Below are 20,639 nucleotides of genomic sequence, written 5' to 3' on the forward strand. Positions count from 1 at the left end.
TGGCTTGTTTCACTGAGCATAATACCCTCCAGCTCCATCCATGTTGCTGCAAATGGTAGGATTTGCCCTTTTCTTATGGCTGAGTAGTATTCCATTGTGTATATGTACCACTTCTTCTTTATCCATTCATCTATCGATGGACATTTAGGTTGCTTCCAATTCTTGGCTATTGTAAATAGTGCTGCGATAAACATAGGGGTGCACTGATCTTTCTCAAACTTGATTGCTGCATTCTTAGGGTAAATTCCTAGGAGTGTAATTCCTGGGTCAAATGGTAAGTCTGTTTTGAGCATTTTGATGTACCTCCATACTGCTTTCCACAATGGTTGAACTAGTTTACATTCCCACCAGCAGTGTAGGAGGGTTCCCCTTTCTCCACAGCCTTGCCAACATTTGTTGTTGTTTGTCTTTTGGATGGCAGCCATCCTTACTGGTGTGAGGTGATACCTCATTGTAGTTTTAATTTGCATTTCTCTGATAATTAGAGATGTGGAGCATCTTTTCATGTGTCTGTTGGCCATCTGTATTTCTGTTTTGGAGAACCGTCTGTTCAGTTCCTCTGCCCATTTTTTAATTGGGTTATTTGTTTTTTGTTTGTTGAGGCATGTGAGCTCTTTATATATTCTGGACATCAAACCTTTATCGGATGTGTCATTTTTAAATATATTCTCCCATACTGTAGGGTTCCTTTTTGTTCTATTGATGGTTGTCTTTTGCTGTACAGAAACTTTTCAGCTTAATATAGTCCCACTTATTCAGTTTTGCTGTTGTTTTCCTTGCCCGGGGTGATATGTTCAAGAAGAGGTCACTCATGTTTATGTCTAAGAGGTTTTTGCCTATGTTTTCTTCCAAGAGTTTAATGGTTTCATGACTTACTTTCAGGTCTTTGATCTGCTTTGAGTTTACTTTTGTATATGGGGTTAGACAATGGTCCAGTTTCATCGTCCTACATGTAGCTGTCCAGTTTTGCCAGCACCATCTGTTGAAGAGACTGTCATTTCGCCATTGTATGTCCATGGCTCCTTTATCAAATATTAATTGACCATATCTGTCTGGGTTAATGTCCGGATTCTCTAGTCTGTTCCATTGGTCTGTGGCTCTGTTCTTGTGCCAGTACCAAATTGTCTTGATTACTATGGCTTTATAGTAGAGCTTGAAGTTGGGGAGTGAGATCCCCCCTACTTTATTCTTCTTTCTCAGGATTGCTTTGGCTATTTGGGGTCTTTGGTGTTTCCATATGAATTTTTGAATTATGTGTTCCAGTTCATTGAAGAATGTTGCTGGTAGTTTCATAGAGATTGCATCAAATCTGTATATTGCTTTGGGCAGGATGGCCATTTTGACGATATTAATTCTTCCTAGCCACGAGCATGGGATGAGTTTCCATTTGTTAGTGACCTCTTTAATTTCTCTTAAGAGTGACTTGTAGTTTTCAGAGTATAAGTCTTTCACTTCTTTGGTTAGGTTTATTCCTAGGTATTTTATTTTTTTTTGATGCAATTGTGAATGGAGTTATTTTCCTGATTTCTCTTTCTGTTGGTTCATTGTTAGTGTATAGGAAAGCCACAGATTTTTTGTGTTGATTTTGTAACCTGCAACTTTGCTGTATTCCGATATCAGTTCTAGTAGTTTTGGGGTGGAGTCTTTAGGGTTTTTTATGTACAGTATCATGTCATCTGCAAATAGTGACAGTTTAACTTCTTCTTTACCAATGTGGATTCCTTGTATTTCTTTGTTTTGTCTGATTGCCGTGGCTAGGACCTCCAGTACTATGTTAAATAACAGTGGGGAGAGTGGGCATCCCTGTCTAGTTCCCGATCTCAGAGGAAATGCTTTCAGCTTCTCGCTGTTCAATATAATGTTGGCTGTGGGTTTATCATAGATGGCCTTTATTATGTTGAGGTACTTGCCCTCTATTCCCATTTTGCTGAGAGTTTTTATCATGAATGGATGTTGAACTTTGTCAAATGCTTTTTCAGCATCTATGGAGATAATCATGTGGTTTTTGTCTTTCTTTTTGTTGATGTGGTGGATGATGTTGATGGACTTTCGAATGTTGTACCATCCTTGCATCCCTGGGATGAATCCCACTTGGTCATGGTGTATGATCCTTTTGATGTATTTTTGAATTTGGTTTGCTAATATTTTGTTGAGTATTTTTGCATCTATGTTCATCAGGGATATTGGTGTGTAGTTTTCTTTTTTGGTGGGGTCTTTGCCTGGTTTTGGTATTAGGGTGATGTTGGCTTCATAGAATGAGTTTGGGAGTATCCCCTCCTCCTCTATTTTTTGGAAAACTTTAAGGAGAATGGGTATTATGTTTTCCCTGTGTGTCTGATAAAATTCCGAGGTAAATCCATCTGGCCCGGGGTTTTTGTTCTTTGGTAGTTTTTTGATTACCACTTCAATTTCGTTGCTGGTAATTGGTCTGTTTAGATTTTCTGTTTCTTTCTGGGTCAGTCTTGGAAGGTTGTATTTTTCTAGGAAGTTGTGCATTTCTTCTAGGTTTCCCAGCTTGTTAGCATATAGGTTTTCATAGTATTCTCTAATAGTTCTTTGTATTTCTGTGGGGTCTGTCATGATTTTTCCTTTCTCGTTTCTGATACTGTTGATTTGTGTTGACTCTCTTTTCCTCTTCATAAGTCTGGCTAGAGGCTTATCTATTTTGTTTATTTTCTCAAAAAACCATCTCTTAGTTTCATTGATTTTTGCTGTTGTTTTATTCTTCTCAATTTTATTTATTTCTTCTCTGATCTTTATTATGTCCCTCCTTCTGCTGACCTTAGGCCTCCTTTGTTCTTCTTTTTCCAATTTCGATAATTGTGACATTAGACCATTCATTTGGAATTGTTCTTCCTTTTTTAAATATGTTTGGATTGCTATATACTTTCCTCTTAAGACTGCTTTTGCTGTGTCTCACAGAAGTTGGGGCTTAGTGTTGTTGTTGTCATTTGTTTCCATATATTGCTGGATCTCCATTTTGATTTGGTCATTGATCCATTGATTATTTAGGAGCGTGTTGTTAAGCCTCCATGTGTTTGTGAGCCTTTTTGCTTTCTTTGTACAGTTTATTTCTAGTTTTATGCCTTTGTGGTCTGAAAAGTTGGTTGGTAGGATTTCAATCTTTTGGAATTTACTGAGGCTCTTTTTGTGTCCTAGTATGTGGACTATTCTGGAGAATGTTCCATGTGTACTTGAGAAGAATGTGTATCCTGTTGCTTTTGGATGTAGAGTTCTATAAATGCCTATTAGGTCCATCTGCTCTACTGTGTTGTTCAGTGCTTCCATATCCTTACTTATTTTGTGCCCAGTGGATCTATCCTTTGGGGTGAGTGGTGTGTTGAAGTCTCCTAGAACGAATGCATTGCAGTCTATTTCCCCCTTTAGTTCTGTTAGTATTTGTTTCACATATGCTGGTGCTCCTGTGTTGGGTGCATATATATTTAGAATGGTTATATCCTCTTGTTTGACTGAGCCCTTTATCATTATGTAGTGTCCTTCTTTATCTCTTGTTACTTTCTTTGTTTTCAAGTCTATTTTGTCTGATACTGGTACTGCAACCCCTGCTTTCTTCTCGCTGTTGTTTGCCTGAAATATGTTTTTCCATCCCTTGACTTTTAGTCTGTACATGTCTTTGGGTTTGAGGTGAGTTTCTTGTAAGCAGCATATAGATGGGTCTTGCCTTTTTATCCATTCTATTACTCTGTGTCTTTTGATTGGTGCATTCAGTCCATGAACATTTAGGGTGACTATTGAAAGATATGCACTTATTGCCATTGCAGGCTTTATATTTGTGGTTACCAAAGGTTCAAGGTTAGCCTCTTTAGTATCTTACTGCCTAACTTAGCTTGCTTATTGAGCTGTTATATACACTGTCTGGAGATTCTTTTCTTCTCTCCCTTCTTATTCCTCCTCCTCGATTCTTCATATGTTGGGTGTTTTGTGCTGTGCTCTTTCTAGGAGTGCTCCCATCTAGAGCAGTCCCTGTAAGATGTTCTGTAGAGGTGGTTTGTGGGAAGCAAATTCCCTCAGCTTTTGTTTGTCTGGGAATTGTTTAATCCCACCCTCATATTTAAATGATAGTCGTGCTGGATACAGTATCCTTGGTACAAGGCCCTTCTGTTTCATTGCATTAAATATATATATCATGCCATTGTCTTCTGGCCTGTAGGGTTTCTGTTGAGAAGTCTGATGTTAGCTTGATGGGTTTTCCTTTATAGGTAACCTTTTTCTCTCTAGCTGCCTTTAAAACTCTTTCCTTGTCCTTGATCTTTGCCATTTTAATTATTATGTGTCTTGGTGTTGTCCTCCTTGGATCCTTTCTGTTGGGGGTTCTGTGTATTTCTGTGGTCTGTTCGATTATTTCCTCCCCCAGTTTGGGGAAGTTTTCAGCAATTATTTCTTCCAAGATAGTTTCCATCCCTTTTCCTCTCTCTTCTTCTTCTGGTACCCCTATAATACGGATATTGTTCCTTTTGGATTGGTCACACAGTTCTCTTAATATTGTTTCATTCCTGGAGATCCTTTCATCTCTCTCTCTCTGTCAGCTTCTATGCGTTACTGTTCTCTGGTTTCAATTCCATCAATGGCCTCTTGCATCCTATCCATTCTGCTCATAAACCCTTCCAGAGTTTATTTCATTTCTGTAATCTCCTTCTGGCATCTGTGATCTCCCTCCGGACTTCATCCCATTTCTCTTGCGTATTTCTCTGCATCTCTGTCAGCATGTTTATGATTTTTATTTTGAATTCTTTGTCAGGAAGACTGGTTAGGTCTGTCTCCTTCTCTGGTGTTGTCTCTGTGATCTTTTTCTGCCTGTAGTTTTGCCTTTTCATGGTGATAGGAATAGTTTGGAGAGTTGGAACGAGTGACGCCTGGAAGAACTTCCCTTCTTGTTGGTTTGTGGCCCTCCTCTCCTGGGAGAACAGTGACCTCTAGTGGCTTGTGCTGCGCAGCTGCGCGCAGACAGGGCTTCTGCTTCTTGCCCGGCTGCTATGGAGTTTATCTCCGATGTTGCTGTGGGTGTGGCCTGGCTCGGGCGGCTGCTCCAAAATGGTGGAGTCACGTTGGAGGGGGTGCAGCCGGGAGGCTATTTATCTCTGTAAGGGGCCTCCCTGCTCCCTGCAGCCCAGGGGTTAGGGTGCCCAGAGATCCTGGATTCCCTACCTCTGGATTACATGTCCCGCCCTGCCCCTTTAAGACTTCCAAAAACACCCGCCAAAACAAAACAACGACCACCAAAAAAATATATATATATATATTTTTTAATTTAAAAATAAATAAATAAATAAATAATGGCTGCTCGTTTTTCTCTATTCTCCAGCGTGAGCCTCAGGCATCTGCTCACCGTTCTTGCTGCCCTGTTTCCCTAGTATTGGGGTCCCTATCCCTTTAAGACTTCCAAAAAGCACTCGCCAAAACAAAGGAGCAAAAAAAAAGAAAAAAAAATGGCCGCTAACTTTTCTTATGTCCTCCAGTGGCAGGCCTCCATTACCCTCTCACCATTCTTGCTGCCCTGTTTCCCTAGTTTCCATGGCCCCACGCACGCACTGTGTCTGCACTCTTGTCCGGATGGCTGGGGCTGGGTGTTCAGGAGTCCTGGGCTCTCTCTCCCTCCCGCTCTGCCTACTCTTCTCCCGCTGGGAGCTGGGGGAGGGGCGCTTGGATCCCGCCTTGCCGGGGCTTGTATCTTACCCCCTTTACGAGGCACTGGGTTCTCGCAGGTGCGGATGTGGTCTGGATGTTGTCCTGTGTCTTCTGGTCTTTATTCTAGGAAGAGTTGTCTTTGTTATATTTTCATAGATATATGTGATTTTGGGAGGAGATTTCCGCTGCTCTACTCACGCCGAAATCTTGGCTCCACCTCCAGCAGATGGATTCTTATAGGAAATAAAGACTTGTTGATTTCTTAAAACCCTCCTTTCTTTTGATTCTGCAGCTAGAAACCTACAGCATTTCTCACTAGTTTCCAATGCTAATGAACAGAGAGAATGCAGATGCAGATGGGAAGGTCTGAGTCCTCTTGGGTAGGACCCTCTAGAAAGAGCTGGAAGACAGAGAAGAAAACCAGAACTGCCAAGGGTAAGGTGCCTGATGGTCGGCTTGGGCTCAGTGAGGGTCAGGTTCAACTGAAGGGAGTGCTTTGTGAGGAACTGAGTCCAGTTCTTTGACTTGTTAGCTTTAAGCAGATACTTAATAACATCCATCTTTTTATGCTTCTTTCCCTCCTTCCACACAGCTGCCCATCCAGTTATTCATTTATGGATGCAGTCATTTAACCAACATTTACAGACTACCTATTACATGTCAGGTGCTCTGCTGGGTTCTGGAATCACAGCCCAGTGGGAAAGGCACCTGGGGTTACTGACCACCTACGGCATGCTAGGTGCTGCTTTAGGTGCTGGAACTTAGAGCTAGCGTCGAAGGCTGTCTAAGGATTATTGAATATCTGCTATGTGCCAGGCACTGCATTAAGTGCTCAAGATTAAAACCTAGGATAGAAGATAATCTGGGACTGGTGTTGAGATTCTTTGATTCTAAGCCATTACTCTTAAGTGGAGCTTTTGGTTTGTGAGTCCCAGCCTAGCTGGTCCTACCAGCAGGTCCTTGACTCACAGTGACCTGTAGGGCTTCTGTAGCCACCAAGACTGTTTTTTTCTTGGCTGCATGAGGAAATCTGGGCTGTTCTGGGATGTGACCTCATTGTTTATCATTATTTTTAAAAGCTTCTGCCTCCCTTCTGTAGGCTGAATCAGAGCTGGAGACAGCAGGGTAGATGTGTGAAATAAACTCTAGCCAGGGTTACTATAACCTTGAACACCCAAACAATGGGCCACATGTCTACCACTTGTGATTTCTTGGCAGTGTGGCTGAGCCTGAGCTCTTCCATTTTTATCTGCCATTTGAGATGGGAAGGCATAGGAAACAGCTAGTCTGTTAACATTTACAGTGTAAAATCCAAGAGGATAGGAAGGCATTGGTTTACGGGCAGTCCAGGCTTAGCCATCAGAGAAAGACTAGGAAATACATATAGCCTGATGTCTGAAGATCTTACAGTATCCAGATGCTTTCAATGCAGAGTTCAACTTTCCCTAAATACTATGCAGTCCCTGGAAGGGGAGGGGTGGGGTGCTATAGGCCACTGAGGCATAGGAAGACAACAGTCCCCAAGATGGGGGGCTGGGATTTACTTCTTGGATGTTCTTGCACCATGTCCTAATTTGCAAGGGCAGGACTGCCTCCAAAGTAGACTTTTGAGAACCGTGTGGATCTCCTTGAAAGCATGGGATGATCCCTGAGGGAGATGTACAGGCTAGACATGACTCTTGACAACAGTGATTTGCTATTAAGCAAGAGTGGAGCAGGCAGAAAGGTAGGTCTCCCCTGACTTTAAAGAGGAGGCAGGGCTGGACTCCCACACAGAGAATTCTCAGTGCCTGCAGGAGCCCTTCCATCAGGCCTTGTGTTCAGAAGACTGTGCATCCAGTCATTTGGTGCATAGATCCCCCAGGCAATTCTATAGTTTTTAGAAGGATACGGTGTTGAGGTCACTGGGAATGTATTGAGTAAACTGGAGGTAAGTTTGGAGGAAATCTTTGAAAGGTTTTCTTAGAGGCTGAAACTGAAGGTTATGCTCCTGATTTGGGGTGGGTCACAGGTGTGATGGAGATTGGATCCCAGCCCAGACTCTGTAGTACACTCTCTGTGTGATCCTGGACAAGTTCCTATTATTCACAGAAGGACAGGACTGGATTTTTTCAGCATACTTAAATTAAAAAAATTTTTTTTAATTCAGAGATTTTTAAGATTCTCTGATGGATACCAGACATGCATTATAAAATGGAGGTTTTGCTTGAGCCAGTTACACACAGCCTCTGAAAAGCCACGCAGCTGGAGGGAAGTAGAAATCTTGAACATCCTACACAGCCTCCTTGTTTTCTGAACAAGAGAGTTCTTGGAGTAACCAAGCTCCTGGCACCTGCAAACGTAACCCCATGGAGAGCCAGGTCATCAGCCCAAGAGAGCTGTAACCATACCCTGTATTCCCATTTAAAAAGCCCATGATCTTGGCACAAGACTGATTTATGTTTTAAAGTACATTTGCATATTGATATTGAAAGGCCCACACACAGCTCAGTAAGTAAGTCAGATACCTTCGAGCTGCTGACTCTGGCAGGGCCCCAGCCCAGCAGCACGGTCACTCTCGGAGTGCAGAGTTGAGCTTATAAATCCATGAAGATAACCGTGTCCTTGATTGGGGAGAAATGTGCTGTTGAAGGTAGTTGTCTGCCTCTTAGCTCGGACTGTATGGAGAGGCCAGAAGCAGTTTCAGAAAGAAGGCCGAGGGGCAGTCCCTTGAGTATTGGGGCATTCACACTTTTTCTGCAGGAGTCAAGGAGAAAAGCATGAATCCTGAAGAGGCAGCTTTGCATCAAAGATTGGAAGGCTTGCATTGTGAGAACTGGTATGATCTGCTTTGTAGTCTGTCCAGTATTCGTTGGCTCTGCTCTTTCCTAATAATAGCAATTACCATATGCATTTTATTGCTTGTATTTTAAGTGTTTCTTCTGAAGGGACTTGTGGCTGCTTGTATGTACATTCAGTTCAGTAGGATACAATAAATAGCTAAGAACAGTGGGTCAAAAGGGAAATAAATTTAGGGAGTAAGATGAAGCCAGAAGTAAAGTTAGCACATGAAGTGTACATCATACAGTCTTTGCAATTACTCGAAGTGAGTCACCTGAGCTTCCTAGCAGCCAATGTAAAAAGGGAACAGGAGTCGTCATCAGATTTACAGTATCCATAGAATGAGAACATTCAGTTAGACAACCAATAGATCCTTCTGGTCATTGTCCATAAAACCTGGAGTTCAGGGCTTTAGTCTTTAAGCAGCAAATACCTCATAGTAGAGGCAGTGCCAAAAGCTTTGACAATCAGGAAAACATAATACAAGGTTATGTTATTTTTTATTTGAAAGAAATTGCTTAAGCCAAAACTTATGCCATGTGGAGACCCACTTTGGTAGAGCCCAGATTTTCTTCAGGGAATTCTTTTGGATAATCAAATGGCCAGTGTTCTAGGTTCTAGGGCAGTGGGTCTTAACTCTGGTCATGCATCAGAAGGACCTGGGAGCTTTGGACAACATTGAAACCCAGTTCCCAGGGCATTATAATGTGTAGCCAGAGATGAGGACCACCGCCAAGAGCATGGGTGGATTTTTTTCTGGCAAGAAAAACTCAGAGTATCTGCTACCAATTGCTGACCATAGCCGTGGCTGGCAAGAGGTCTCCTTACTGTTACCTGATTGTTTGTGATGGAATTCCTGCTGAGCACTGGGGAGACACGCACCTGGAGAGAGCCAGCAAGCTAGGCTGCATCAGATCATTGGACTTAGCCAAAAGTCCGAGGACACCTGCCCACAGGTATGACTGGGCTCTTTCAGAATGGGGCGATGTGCTGACATGTGCTGTGACTCCAGTTTGTGGGGTGACCCACCATGCCAGTGTGCCTAGGCTTACCAGGTCATGGGACATTGCTAAGCCAAGAGAGTCCCAGGCAGACTGGGACTGGTTGGACACCCTGCTGGCTTGGCTTCTTCTCAAGAGAGGGTCAGAGAGTTGAAAAGGGTGACCTGACCAAGGAGGACGATTCAGGCCGAGACAAGGGGAGGCTGTGACTTCTCATGGTGGTTGGCCGTGGCCTTCTTTCTAGCACAGCTGCCAGATGCAAGGTTCTGTTCCCCCACCTCTGTTCCTGCCTCCCTGAGACATGGCTGACTCTGCTCCAGATACCAGCAGGGGCCCAGGGAGCTGGAGCCTCGGAGGCCTGGTCCCTAAATCCCGAAGACCTGCTCTGTTGGTGCCTCCACGACCATGGCTTTCCTCCAAAGTCAGGACACCGGGTTGGAATCTTGTCTTTGAAAATCAGGTGGGTGGCCCCTGGCTTACAAGTGCTCAGATAACACGGACTCCCCACAGGCACATGGTCCCCTGCGGGCAGGGCTGGTCTCCTGCGCCCTCGCGCAGGGATCCGTGCTCAGAAGGACCCATGCTTGCTTTAAGGTTCTGCTGTCACCATCTTTGAGCAAGGGGCCCTACACTTCCTTTCACATTGGGCCCTGCAAATTACGAGGCCAGTCCGGCCTGTGGCCCTGGCCCAAGGGCACACCTTCACTGCACTCCGGCAAATGGCTCCTGCTGCCTTTGCCAGGAGCACCACCAGGGAAAAACAACAGTAAAATGGGGAGATTTCACCTTGGGACTCACAAGCCTGGCCAATTCCAGTTCACTTCCAAAACCTCTCAAATTTCCAAGGGGTGCAGCCCCAAATCTGCAGTTTGGGAGAGGTTCCTGGGAGGCTCTGAGGCATGACAAAGAATGGGCTCCAGTGTTCTACAGCCGAGGTGGATTTTAAGTCAAAAGAAAGAAAGAAATGAAAAGGGAAGAAGCTGTGAGATGTGGTAAGAGCGTGGAGTTGCCGAGCCTGGAGGCAGAACTTCAGGCCCCTGCACTCAGCTTGCAGTTAGTTCCCTCATGCGGTCCCGACTGGGGGAATGTTTCCCCCTCACGTATTTCACTGCCTGAGATTAAGAGAAAAGTATGTCCATCACAATTCCTGTGAACAACTTCTTTGAGCCCTGGGCCTGCTTTCTGGCCATCTTTCAGACTCTGCTGCCCTTTGCAGCCAGGCTAGTTGCCCAGGAAGAACCCTGAGACCAGCACTAAAGCCTTATGCCCCTGCTGGCCTCCCTCTCAGGTCTCACGGCTTCCAGAGTGCCTACCTTCTGCTCAACCCCTCCAGCTCTAAGTTTGTTTCTGATTTTGACTGATCTTGGTCCATGGTCCTTGGCTGACTCCCTCGGGAACCCTTGTGAAAGACTCGAAGCAAACAATTGCCTGTCCCTCCAGGTCCAATCTGCTAGTCCTTTGTGTGATTGGGCACTGGTCCAATCTGGTGTCTTTGTGAGGGTGAGAAAACAATGCCCCTAAGCAAGTCTCTCAGTAGTGAAATGTACAGTAGCACCTGCTTCAGGGAAGGCTGGATCTAGGCTTTCTCTCTCAGTCTTTGTTTGATTTCCTCTATGAGTGCTTAGAGTTGCATCTTTCGATGCCAAAGGAAAGGCATGGTGACCACTCTCCTTCCCTCTATCACATGAGCCAGGAAATTGATAGACATGCTCTGCCTCCTCTGGGGTCTCCTATCATCTGATGCTGACGTCTGATCTCGGTGTGATTATAAGTGTTTAACAACCAGCTCTCACCAGGGAAGTGGGGTGGGCATCCTGACTTGTGCAATTACCAATTTCTGTGATGCAGGTACTATCATTATGGCCTATTTCAAGCTACTAGTGCCGTATCTCTCAACACAGAGTTGGGAAAAGATGTAGAGTAGTGCACCATTATACAGCATTTCCAGACACCACACATGTAATTACCCTCAGGCACACAGATAATAGTAAAATGTGGTAAAATGATTATGAAGTGATGACTTTTGAGTATTGATTACCTTTTCTTTTAATATAATTCATTTAAGAATAAATTTATAAAATATAATTTTTGATAATGAGTATGTATAACAACCCACTAACAAGACTCCTGAAATTTAACAATGGGCTCTCATGAGCTAGCACCAGCTGGCTGTAGCACTTTGCTGGTTCTGGAACCCAACTAAGTGATTAAGAGTGCTGTGATCAATTAACGATGTCTGCTACGGAGACAGATGGGAAAAGAGGTGGCACACATGTCACCTGTTTACCTTTGTTAGAATGTCAGTGATTTTATGAAACCAGTATTGCTGTTTAATTGTAGAAAGCCTGGTATCACCAAATGAAATGGCACATTTCTTCCTGGGAAGGAGCAGGTAGCTCTCGTCCCTGGCTTATGATGGTTCTGCAGTGGTGTCTGACTGCGTCTCATTAGCATTGTCCAAGTCCTGGAGGGGAAGGAGTGGGAACCACCTGGGAGGAATTTCTCATTTTTGTCCCAAGGTGCTAACAGTTCCATTTATACTGCACATTACAGAGAAGCCAGCAGCTGAAATGTGAGCCTGAAGAGCTTTTCAGCTCCATTTGCTTGGGTAGAGGGAGGGTTTAAGGTCAGAATTGCACAGTTTAAGGTCTCACTGAGACTCCATGCTGGCTTTGCCTTTTTCCCTTTTGTTTTTCCTGGTGGTATTTGCCAGCAGCTGAGTTCAGGGACCTGGCTGAGTTCAAAGGGAGAGCTCCTTAGGGGAAACATGGAGTTAATGGGACTTCCTGAGTGTCAAAAAGTCTCTTAACAAGCTGGTAGCATTTGGTACCCTTTGGTTCAGTGACTGTGACTTGAGGACTTCCAGATATTGCTTTTGGACTGAAAATGCCTCCCTGAGAACTAGAGACCAAGCTTGCTTGTTTTTCCTCTGTCTTGGTATACCTGTGGTTACTGCAAGAACCTGTCCACGGTGGGTGCTTGATAGACTGTCATGCCAAGCTGACCAGTTGGAGGGTGTGAGTTACAGTGGAGAGAGAGTCATTCTTACCAACAGACATTTTTTTCAGCTCTATATTGAGTTATGATTTCCATACAGTAGATACACACTTCTTACCTGCAGAGCTCAGCCCTTTGTTGCGTAGACAAATGAAATACCCACATGACCACCCCCGATCGAGGTGTAGAATGTTTCCTTCACCCAAGAAAGTGACCTACTTTCCCTCCAATGCCACCTTCCCCAGAGGTGATCCCCGTTCTGAGTGTGTCTTCGCTTGAGCTGCCAGAATAAAGTATCATTGCCTAGGTGGCTTGAACGACAGAAATTAATTTTCTCATGGTTTTGGAGGCTAGAAGTCTAAGACCAAGGCTCTAGCCAATTCAGCTCCTGGTAAACGCCACCCTCCTGGTCTGTAGATGGCGGCCTTCTCACTGTGACCTCACATGACCTCTTCTTTGCATGTGCAGAGAGAGAGCCCTCTGGTGTCTCTTCCTGTAAGGCCGTTAATCATTTTACCAGATCAGGGCCGCTCTCTTAGGAACTCCTTTAGACTTACCCCTTGCTTAGAGGCGCCACCTCCAACTATAGCCTCCCCTGAGGTCAGGGCTACACACAGGAATGTGCTGGGGGCCCGCACATTCAGTCCATTGGAGACCTCTGTCACACAGATGGGGGCTGCTGATCTCCATGCTCTTTTGCATCTGGCTTCTTCTGCTCAGTGTAACATTTATGAGGTTCATCCACAGTGTTGCATGTGCCAGTGCTTCATACCTTTTTGTTGCCAAGCCATATTCTGCTCTGCAAACCATAATGTATCCGATCTCCTCTTGGTGAACATTTGGGTTGTTTCCAGTTTGTCAAGAGATATTTATTCTGTGTAGGGCACACTTAAAAAGTAGCTAAGAATGCACCAACATAGCAAGCAAAATATGACTCTGACTCACTGAACAGAGACTGAGTCAGGGACTCAGAAGGAGGGCGTTCTTAAGGAACACCAGTGAAGTTGTGTGTAAATACACACACTTAGAAGATGAGCCAGCTGCCAGAGAGCCAAAGCAGCTCCCCGTGACGTCAGAGCTGGCAGGCAGGTGGGCCTGCTGCATGGGGACCTCTGGGGAGCCTCATAAATGCTTCAGTGCCTGTGTTCCAAGTCAAAGAGGTTCATTAATTGGGAGTAGGGTGAAAACATCCCCCTCAGAACACAGCTGGCTTCCGCTTTGCTTCTGTGGTTTCTCCAAGAGGGTGGAGAGGGAGAGGCTTGTCCTCTGTTCTCAGGACAGTGAGGTGCTATAGGCACGGCCAGCAGGGACTCTCCGTGGCCAGGTGTAGATGCTCCAAGTGGCAGGAAGGCAGGGTGGGCACAGGAGTATCAGTCCTGGATCCCAGCTTGGAGTCTAGTGGGTATATGTCTAGCTGCTCTCGCCCAGGGGTGGGTTTGGGTGAGTCAGGTAGAGTTTTCGGCACCAAGGGCAGTGCCATAAGGAATGGGCAGCTGGAACTTGAGAGCCCCCCAGGGGGACCTGAGGGTCCACCAGGGGTCTGTGGGCAGAGCTGCCCTCTGTCCGTGAGTCTGAGAGCTCAGGTCCCATGTGTTTCCATAAACCTTGAGAAGCTCACCTCCCCGAGTCCTGCCCTCCAAGCTCCGTCTACTTCTCGGGGCCTGAGCATGGGGGTGGGGGTGGGACAGAACGGGTGAGCTTGGGAGGTTTCAAGGAGGCTGCTCAGGGAGATCTCCTGACCACACTTCCATGATGATGGTGGTGACTAGCTGTGTAGTAGTATCAATAATTCCACGTAATATTGCTGTTCCTCTTGCTTGGCATCAGACTTTCTTTTTCACAGTTTTTTTCACTGAAAGGACAAAAACCATGTTAAATAAAATTTGTTGAGAGAAAGAGAGCTTCCTGGTTAATGACTAATAACCCTCCTCACAGGCACTTCATGTCTGTCTTACCTCCCAGTTCATATTTTATATGCTGCTTTTCATAGTTCACCTCAGCATTTTTCATGTGGCTGCAATAGTCTTAATAATGATTACACTTCACAGCTGCATAATACTTAATGTTGATGTACCTTAATTTTGCTTTTTGTTGCTGAATATTTTTGTGTCCAGATTTTGCTATTATCTGTAACTCTGCAATTAAGAGAAATTTTACCCAAAGGTACCACTTCTGACAGCCCTGGGGGAGGCCCAAGGTGTCATCAGTGCTTGAAGGAGAGGAAGATGAAGAGGACTCATGACTCAGACCAGCTTTTTGTGGGTCCAGAGGGAACCGGAAGTGAAGGTGCAGCAGGGCAAACTGCCCAAAGTAAAATTTTTTAAATGTTGAAACAGAGTAATTCTCATACACATACATAATGAGTACATGTCAAAATTTTATTTTGATTCATTAGTGAGAGAACCAGGTGTATGAGAGGAACTGATGTATGTATGGTTAACATGAGAAAAAAATGTGGAATGAGATCACTAAGTGAGATGCAAAACTGGTTACTTTTCTTCCAGGCAATAAAACTATAACCTTCAATGTCATGATCTCTAACAAGGAGAAGTCATTTTTATCTCTACAGGAAAAAATCATTTGTAACACTATTGGGTAACACCAGTTGTACCTTAATGGTTTTCAACAAATTCACAGCTAATCTTAGAGAGATGTAAAATAATGGATCAAGAGTAAATAGTCAAAGTTACATTGTACTGGAAAGTCAAGTGACTCTGAGGCAGGCTTGACAATGAAGATCATGCATCTTTTGTGCTTTTATTTCCAAATTTTGGACGTTTTTTTTCCTTGAAGAGAGAAGCACCCAGGAGAGAACCTGCCGTGGGTACTTAAGCCCAGGAGGCGCAGCCAGACTTCTGTCAGTTTGAAGCAGCACAGGGTAGGAGGGCCAGTGAGGACAGAGGGGGGCTTGAATAATTAACATGCTACTGCTGGGGATGGACCGCGAGGGAGGGCGCTGGGCCTGGAGAATACCGGAGGTGGGGACCTGGGACTCGGCCAGAGACCCAGACCACCCCTGACTCCCAAGGACCGTTTGGAAGGCTGACTGGAAGGGACCTTAAAAGCTCAGGGGCAACCTGTTCGTTTTACCAACTTAAGCAATCCCTTCCTTGCAGAGCAGAGCTCTCTGCCTGTGTGCCTTTGAGCCATTAACAGTTTTGTTGACTTCCACCACTGCCCTGTTCTTATCCCAGACACGCCTTGAGGCCCCAGTGGCTGGTTGTCCCTCTGGCTTTGCTCTTTCACGTCCAGGCCATCGCGGCCTCAGCTCCTGTTGTGCAGCAGAACCTGGGTTTTTGTGCAGGGCAGGGGGCAGTACTGATTAAGGAAGAGGACTCCAGTTAGGGTGAAGGACTTGTCCAGGGAGTCCTGGGACTTTCTAGATTGGACAATGGAAAGTCTCACATCCCAGGATCCCCTCCACGGCAGGCAAACCGGGACAGCTGGTCGCCCGAGGGCTGGTCCTGCATGGTTCTGAGCAGCTGTTGGACACTGCCGTCTGCCCCTGGCAGTTCTTTGAACTCTATCTGTGTGTCCCCACCTCCGGGTTTCCTAGTCTTAACTCCCCTGTTGTATCTCTTAAATTCCCTCTTAATTCCTGAAGCTCAGGGGATAGTTTAGGACTTATAAAAGTTTCCTGTATACTTCAGTCTGTAACAGAAATGGATACAAGTCTTGCATTTTTGTTTTCTAGCAAGGAGATATTTGTGGAAACTTCCAAGAAGACAAGTGGAATGGAATGAGATGTTTTCTCTCATGGATGGGAGATAAATCATAGTGCTTTCTTTCGGTGATGATGCAGAGTTTGTAGAGTTTCAGGAAAGAAACAAGACAGGAAATGTTTTCTGTTGGAATTTTTGAAAGGTGAGTAGGGATGAGGAGAGAGATTGACTGTGGTGGACTCTAAAGGACAATAAACTTGCCATTTTATTCACACCCAGGTGCTGTTTCCAAATCCTCTCTCTAGGTGTTCATTCTGCTCTGGGGTCTTTGGAAAAACAGGTTAGTGGCTGACCAAAGGGAAGGGAGGAAAAGGGCTGGAGTCTGTGGCTGAACTCCACGTAGGGGTGAAGGCAAACACAAACCCCTGGCTGAAAGTATCACACACAACTCTGAAAATAAAATGTTATTGGCTCAAGTCTGAAGCTGTCACTTTCCACTGAAATGGAATATATTGCTCAGAAAAGAGAAGCACCAAATATTATGCAGTTTGCCTTTGGGGAAAGAAAAAAAATAACACCCACTTATAAGAACACTTTTTGGAGATGAAGGATTTGATTTCAACTGATGAGTCATTACTGTGTTTTTAACCACTAAGCCAAAAAAAGATGTTTTTTAAGAAGCATTTCTTGAAGCAAATTCTTCCATTGCTTGGGTTTCTCTCATCTAAGAGAGAAGGTGTCCTAAGCACTTATATCCAGAAGCTTCCCAGTTTGCATGGAGATATTGTGGGACAAGATTCCTAGCTACCAAGTTCCAGATTCATCATGAAAAAGCAACCTCAAGATAACATTTATGATCTAGAAGCAAGAAGTTAACAAGAAAATTAATTTTAAACAAATTTCAATGCATAAAGATTATGTTTGAAAATGACACAGTGAATGTCAGAAAGGCAAAGGAATTTAAGACAGCTTGGTGAACACTGTAGTGGAGGCCACCATATATCTTGGGTTAGTGTGGACAACAGTCCTAGTTTATGCATAGAAAGCACCCTCTTTCACTCTCAAAAATGTCTTGCTTTTGACAGTGATTTATGGTCACCTCAGATGTAGTTTTAAAACATGTCTGCAGATTGCTTCAACACTCTTACCATCAAGAAGTCTATGTCCCTTCCCCTTGAAAGTGGGTGGACTTTTGTGACCACCAGGGTAAGCTGTGTGTGACTGCAGAGGTGTGACCTGACTTCCAAGCCCAGGTGAGAAAAGACCAAGCAACTTCTGGTTTGTCTTGGGGAATTTGCTCTGGGAGCCATCAGCCACCCTGTAAGAAGCCTAGCCTCCCAGGAGCCGCTACCCTGGAGGGACACACGGAGAGAGCAGGGAATGAAAGCAGAAGACACCCACGAGCCCAGCTGTGCCAGCCCCAGCCATTCGCATCTTCCCAGTCCAGGCATCCAGCACATGAGTGAGCGAGGCTTCAGGGTGACTCCAGCTCTGGCCCTCATCTGACCACACCCGCTTGAGAGATGCCGAGGAGGGGCTGCCCTGCTAAGCCCAGGCAACCCTCAGGAGCTGAGAGAAAATCATCAGCGATACTGTTCTTTTCTGCCAGTATGCTTGAGACGGTTTGTTATGCAGCAGTTGATAACCCAGGTGCTGAGTGTGGGCTGGCCAAGCCCCCCGAGAGCCCTGCCAAGGACACCTCCATTGCTGCCAGCATTCACTGTGCTGCACAGGCACTGGCTCCTGCCAGCTGCCGCAGAGCCAGGCTCCCTGGGAGCCAAGGCCCACTGTCTCGAATGTTCTCTCCCCACATCTTCCAGGTCCCAGCTTAAAAACTCCTCCTCAGATCCTTCTGATAAGGTCTTAGCTCTCTCATAGCCACTTGTGAGAGACTGCATTTTCCAAAAATCACCACAGCCTCGTTTCTGATCCTACATCCTGTTTCAAAACCTTGTCTTTCCCTATCATGAGGTGCGGACTACTTCCCCTCCCTTTGAAACTGTGCAGGACTCAGACTCTGATGATATGGTTCCACCATGCTCTCTCTCAGGGTGCACGCCCTGGGAGCCCAGCCACCACGGCGGAGGGAAGCCCAGGCTCTATGGAGAGGCCACATGTGTGCGTTCCATCTGATAGCACCAGCTGAGGTCCCAGCAGACAGCTGTGCTGACCTGCCCGCAGGGGAGTGATGTTCCTTCAAACAGGTCCAGCACCCAGCTTTTGAGCTGCCCCAACACAGCAAGGATGAGCTGCCCCTGTTGAGTTCTATAGACCATTGCTACTGATTTACGACTAAGTTTGGGATAGTTGTTATGCAACAATAGATCATCGGAGCACCGCTTCATTTTTATTTGTTAAAACTGTCCCCAATGTGATTACATAAATATTTTTAAAATGATTTGCTGAATGTCTATTTCTCTTTCTAAACTGTAAGCTCAATGTGAGCCAGACCCCTGAGCACCTTGTCCACGGTTATAGTTCCAGCACTGACTATGGTCGTCACACAACAGGTGCTCTGAAATATATTTATGGCATGAATGAATGTAACAGCCTGAAACGTACATGGGAATGCCACCAAAGTGAAAATGAAAATCAGAAAAGATCCTGAGGATACAAAATAATTATTTTGGTTATTAGAAAAGTAAGGAAGTGTATGTGGCTTATATAAGATATCTGTGGAGCTTGAATGCTGTTTAGCAATTTTGTACTTATCAGCCATCCAATCCCATTTGGCTGCACATGAACACACACACTACCTCAAAAAAGCTTTCTGTAATCTTTTGATACCTTCAAGAGTGAGGTTCAGAGGAGATTCTTGGTCCATGCACTTCATTTATGCACTTACAAAAGATTTAAGTATAATCACACACCAAAGCAAGGATCATCTCCCATAGGTGGAAAGATGGAAACACCAAATGGGGTTTATCAAACTAAACTCCATAGAGGCCAAGTTGTTTGAAGATGGGTATTTCAAACCAGCAAAGTGGGAGACTTAAAGAGTTGACAAATGTTCTTGCAAAAACTAAGCTATTACTTTTGAGAACATGTGGAAGATGGAGGTCCCAAAGGGAAGAAAAAGCTACAAGAATGCCCATCTTTCCAAAAGGAAATACTTCTCAAGAAAGGAGAAAAACAGGACAAAACACTAATTTGTCAATTTGCAAATGCCAAACAGACCAGCTTGGCTAGAAGAAGATAGATTCAGGGCCATGGCCAGCCCCCAGTGAGTGACATGTTGCATGAGCAGTCGCAGGGTGACTGCACTGGGGCCTCTCGGGCGTTTGACTGCAGGTGGACAGATCAAATGCCTCCTCAAAGAACTGGGCTCCAGAGAATTGACAAGTATCTCCTACTACTGGGGCAGAAACTCACACAACCTTGTGAAGTGGAGCCACTCAAATGTCACACTCTTTCAACTGACCATCCTGTGTATCCTGGTCAGAGCTCTCTTCCAGCCCCGGGCTCAGTTTCTCCATGACTGTATCTCCAGCCTCCCTTGAGGTAAGAGAAGGGAAGCCGTCATTGATCCAAGACAGAGAGGGGTCCTTACCTGCTGATATTAACCACTGCCATGAACACAGCCCCTTCTTTTAAAATCCAGTATTCTGTCTACCCCATTTGTAGTGTCGTGGATCGAATGTTTGTGTTCCGTTCCAAACACATGTGTTGAAATCCTGACCCCCAGTGTGAGGGTATTAGGAGGCAGGGCCCTTGGGAGATGATCAGGATCAGTGTCCTGATGAAAGGGACCCAGGTGGCTCTCGCCCTCCTTCCTCCACAGCAAGGAAACAAGTCTGAAACCCAGAAGGGGGCTCTCGTCAGAACCCACCCATGCTGGCACCCTGATCTTGGACTTCTAGCTTCCAGAACAATGAGAAATAAATTTCTGTTGTATATAAGCCACCCATTTATGGCATTTTGTTTAGCAGCCTGAGATGACTAAGATACACCAAACCACTGTCTTTCCTGAATGTGTCATGGTCTCTTCCCCTGTAACTGGCCCTGAAATGCCCTACCATCCCCCTATCACATATCCCATATAATCAACACTGACTTCTTTCAAGAACTAGTTCAGTGTTGTAGTAGAGGCTGGTGGCCCCAAAGCCAGATCCTGCTACTCCGGGAGGTATTCAAGCCACCAGCTGCTGTGAATGGTGGGTGCTCACAGCTCAAAGCTACGTCCTTCTCCGGAGATTCACCCTCTGCCAACAGGGGCTGCCTCTCCCGCAATTATTTTTGTCATTAGAAAAGTGAAGAAGTGTATGCTGCTTATACAAAACATTCGTGGAGCTTGGATACTGTTTTGTAATTATGCATTTGTCAACCATCCAATCATATTTGGGTACACACTAACACACACACTATCACAACAAAAATATTTTATGATCTTTTGACATGTTTAGGAGTTAGGTTCAGAGTAGATTCTTGATTCAGGCAACTTCATTAAAGCCCCCTGTCTTTTGCTTCAGTGTAGTTGAGCTGAGGTCTCTCCCCTACTATAGTAGCTTTGAAT

At 45.1% G+C, this 20,639-nt stretch overlaps 1 long non-coding RNA gene across 4 annotated transcripts; it reads left to right on the forward strand.

Annotated features, from left to right (window-relative positions):
- The first annotated feature begins 6,595 nt into the window (after positions 1-6,595).
- LOC118920356 (uncharacterized) lies at positions 6,596-18,597 on the forward strand. Of its 4 annotated transcripts, XR_008993693.1 has the most exons (6): positions 6,596-7,576; positions 8,298-9,422; positions 14,628-14,774; positions 15,258-15,342; positions 16,159-16,328; positions 18,177-18,597. It is a non-coding gene; the product is annotated as an uncharacterized LOC118920356 (long non-coding RNA). The 4 variants fall into 4 exon arrangements; XR_005027872.2 differs by lacking the exon at positions 6,596-7,576 and having other exon boundaries at positions 7,757-9,422; XR_008993692.1 differs by lacking the exon at positions 6,596-7,576 and having other exon boundaries at positions 7,757-9,422; positions 14,628-14,750.
- The last annotated feature ends 2,042 nt before the right edge of the window (positions 18,598-20,639 follow it).

The sequence above is a fragment of the Manis pentadactyla genome, chromosome 14, assembly GCF_030020395.1.
Source record: "Manis pentadactyla isolate mManPen7 chromosome 14, mManPen7.hap1, whole genome shotgun sequence".
NCBI classification, from domain to species: Eukaryota; Metazoa; Chordata; class Mammalia; order Pholidota; family Manidae; genus Manis; species Manis pentadactyla.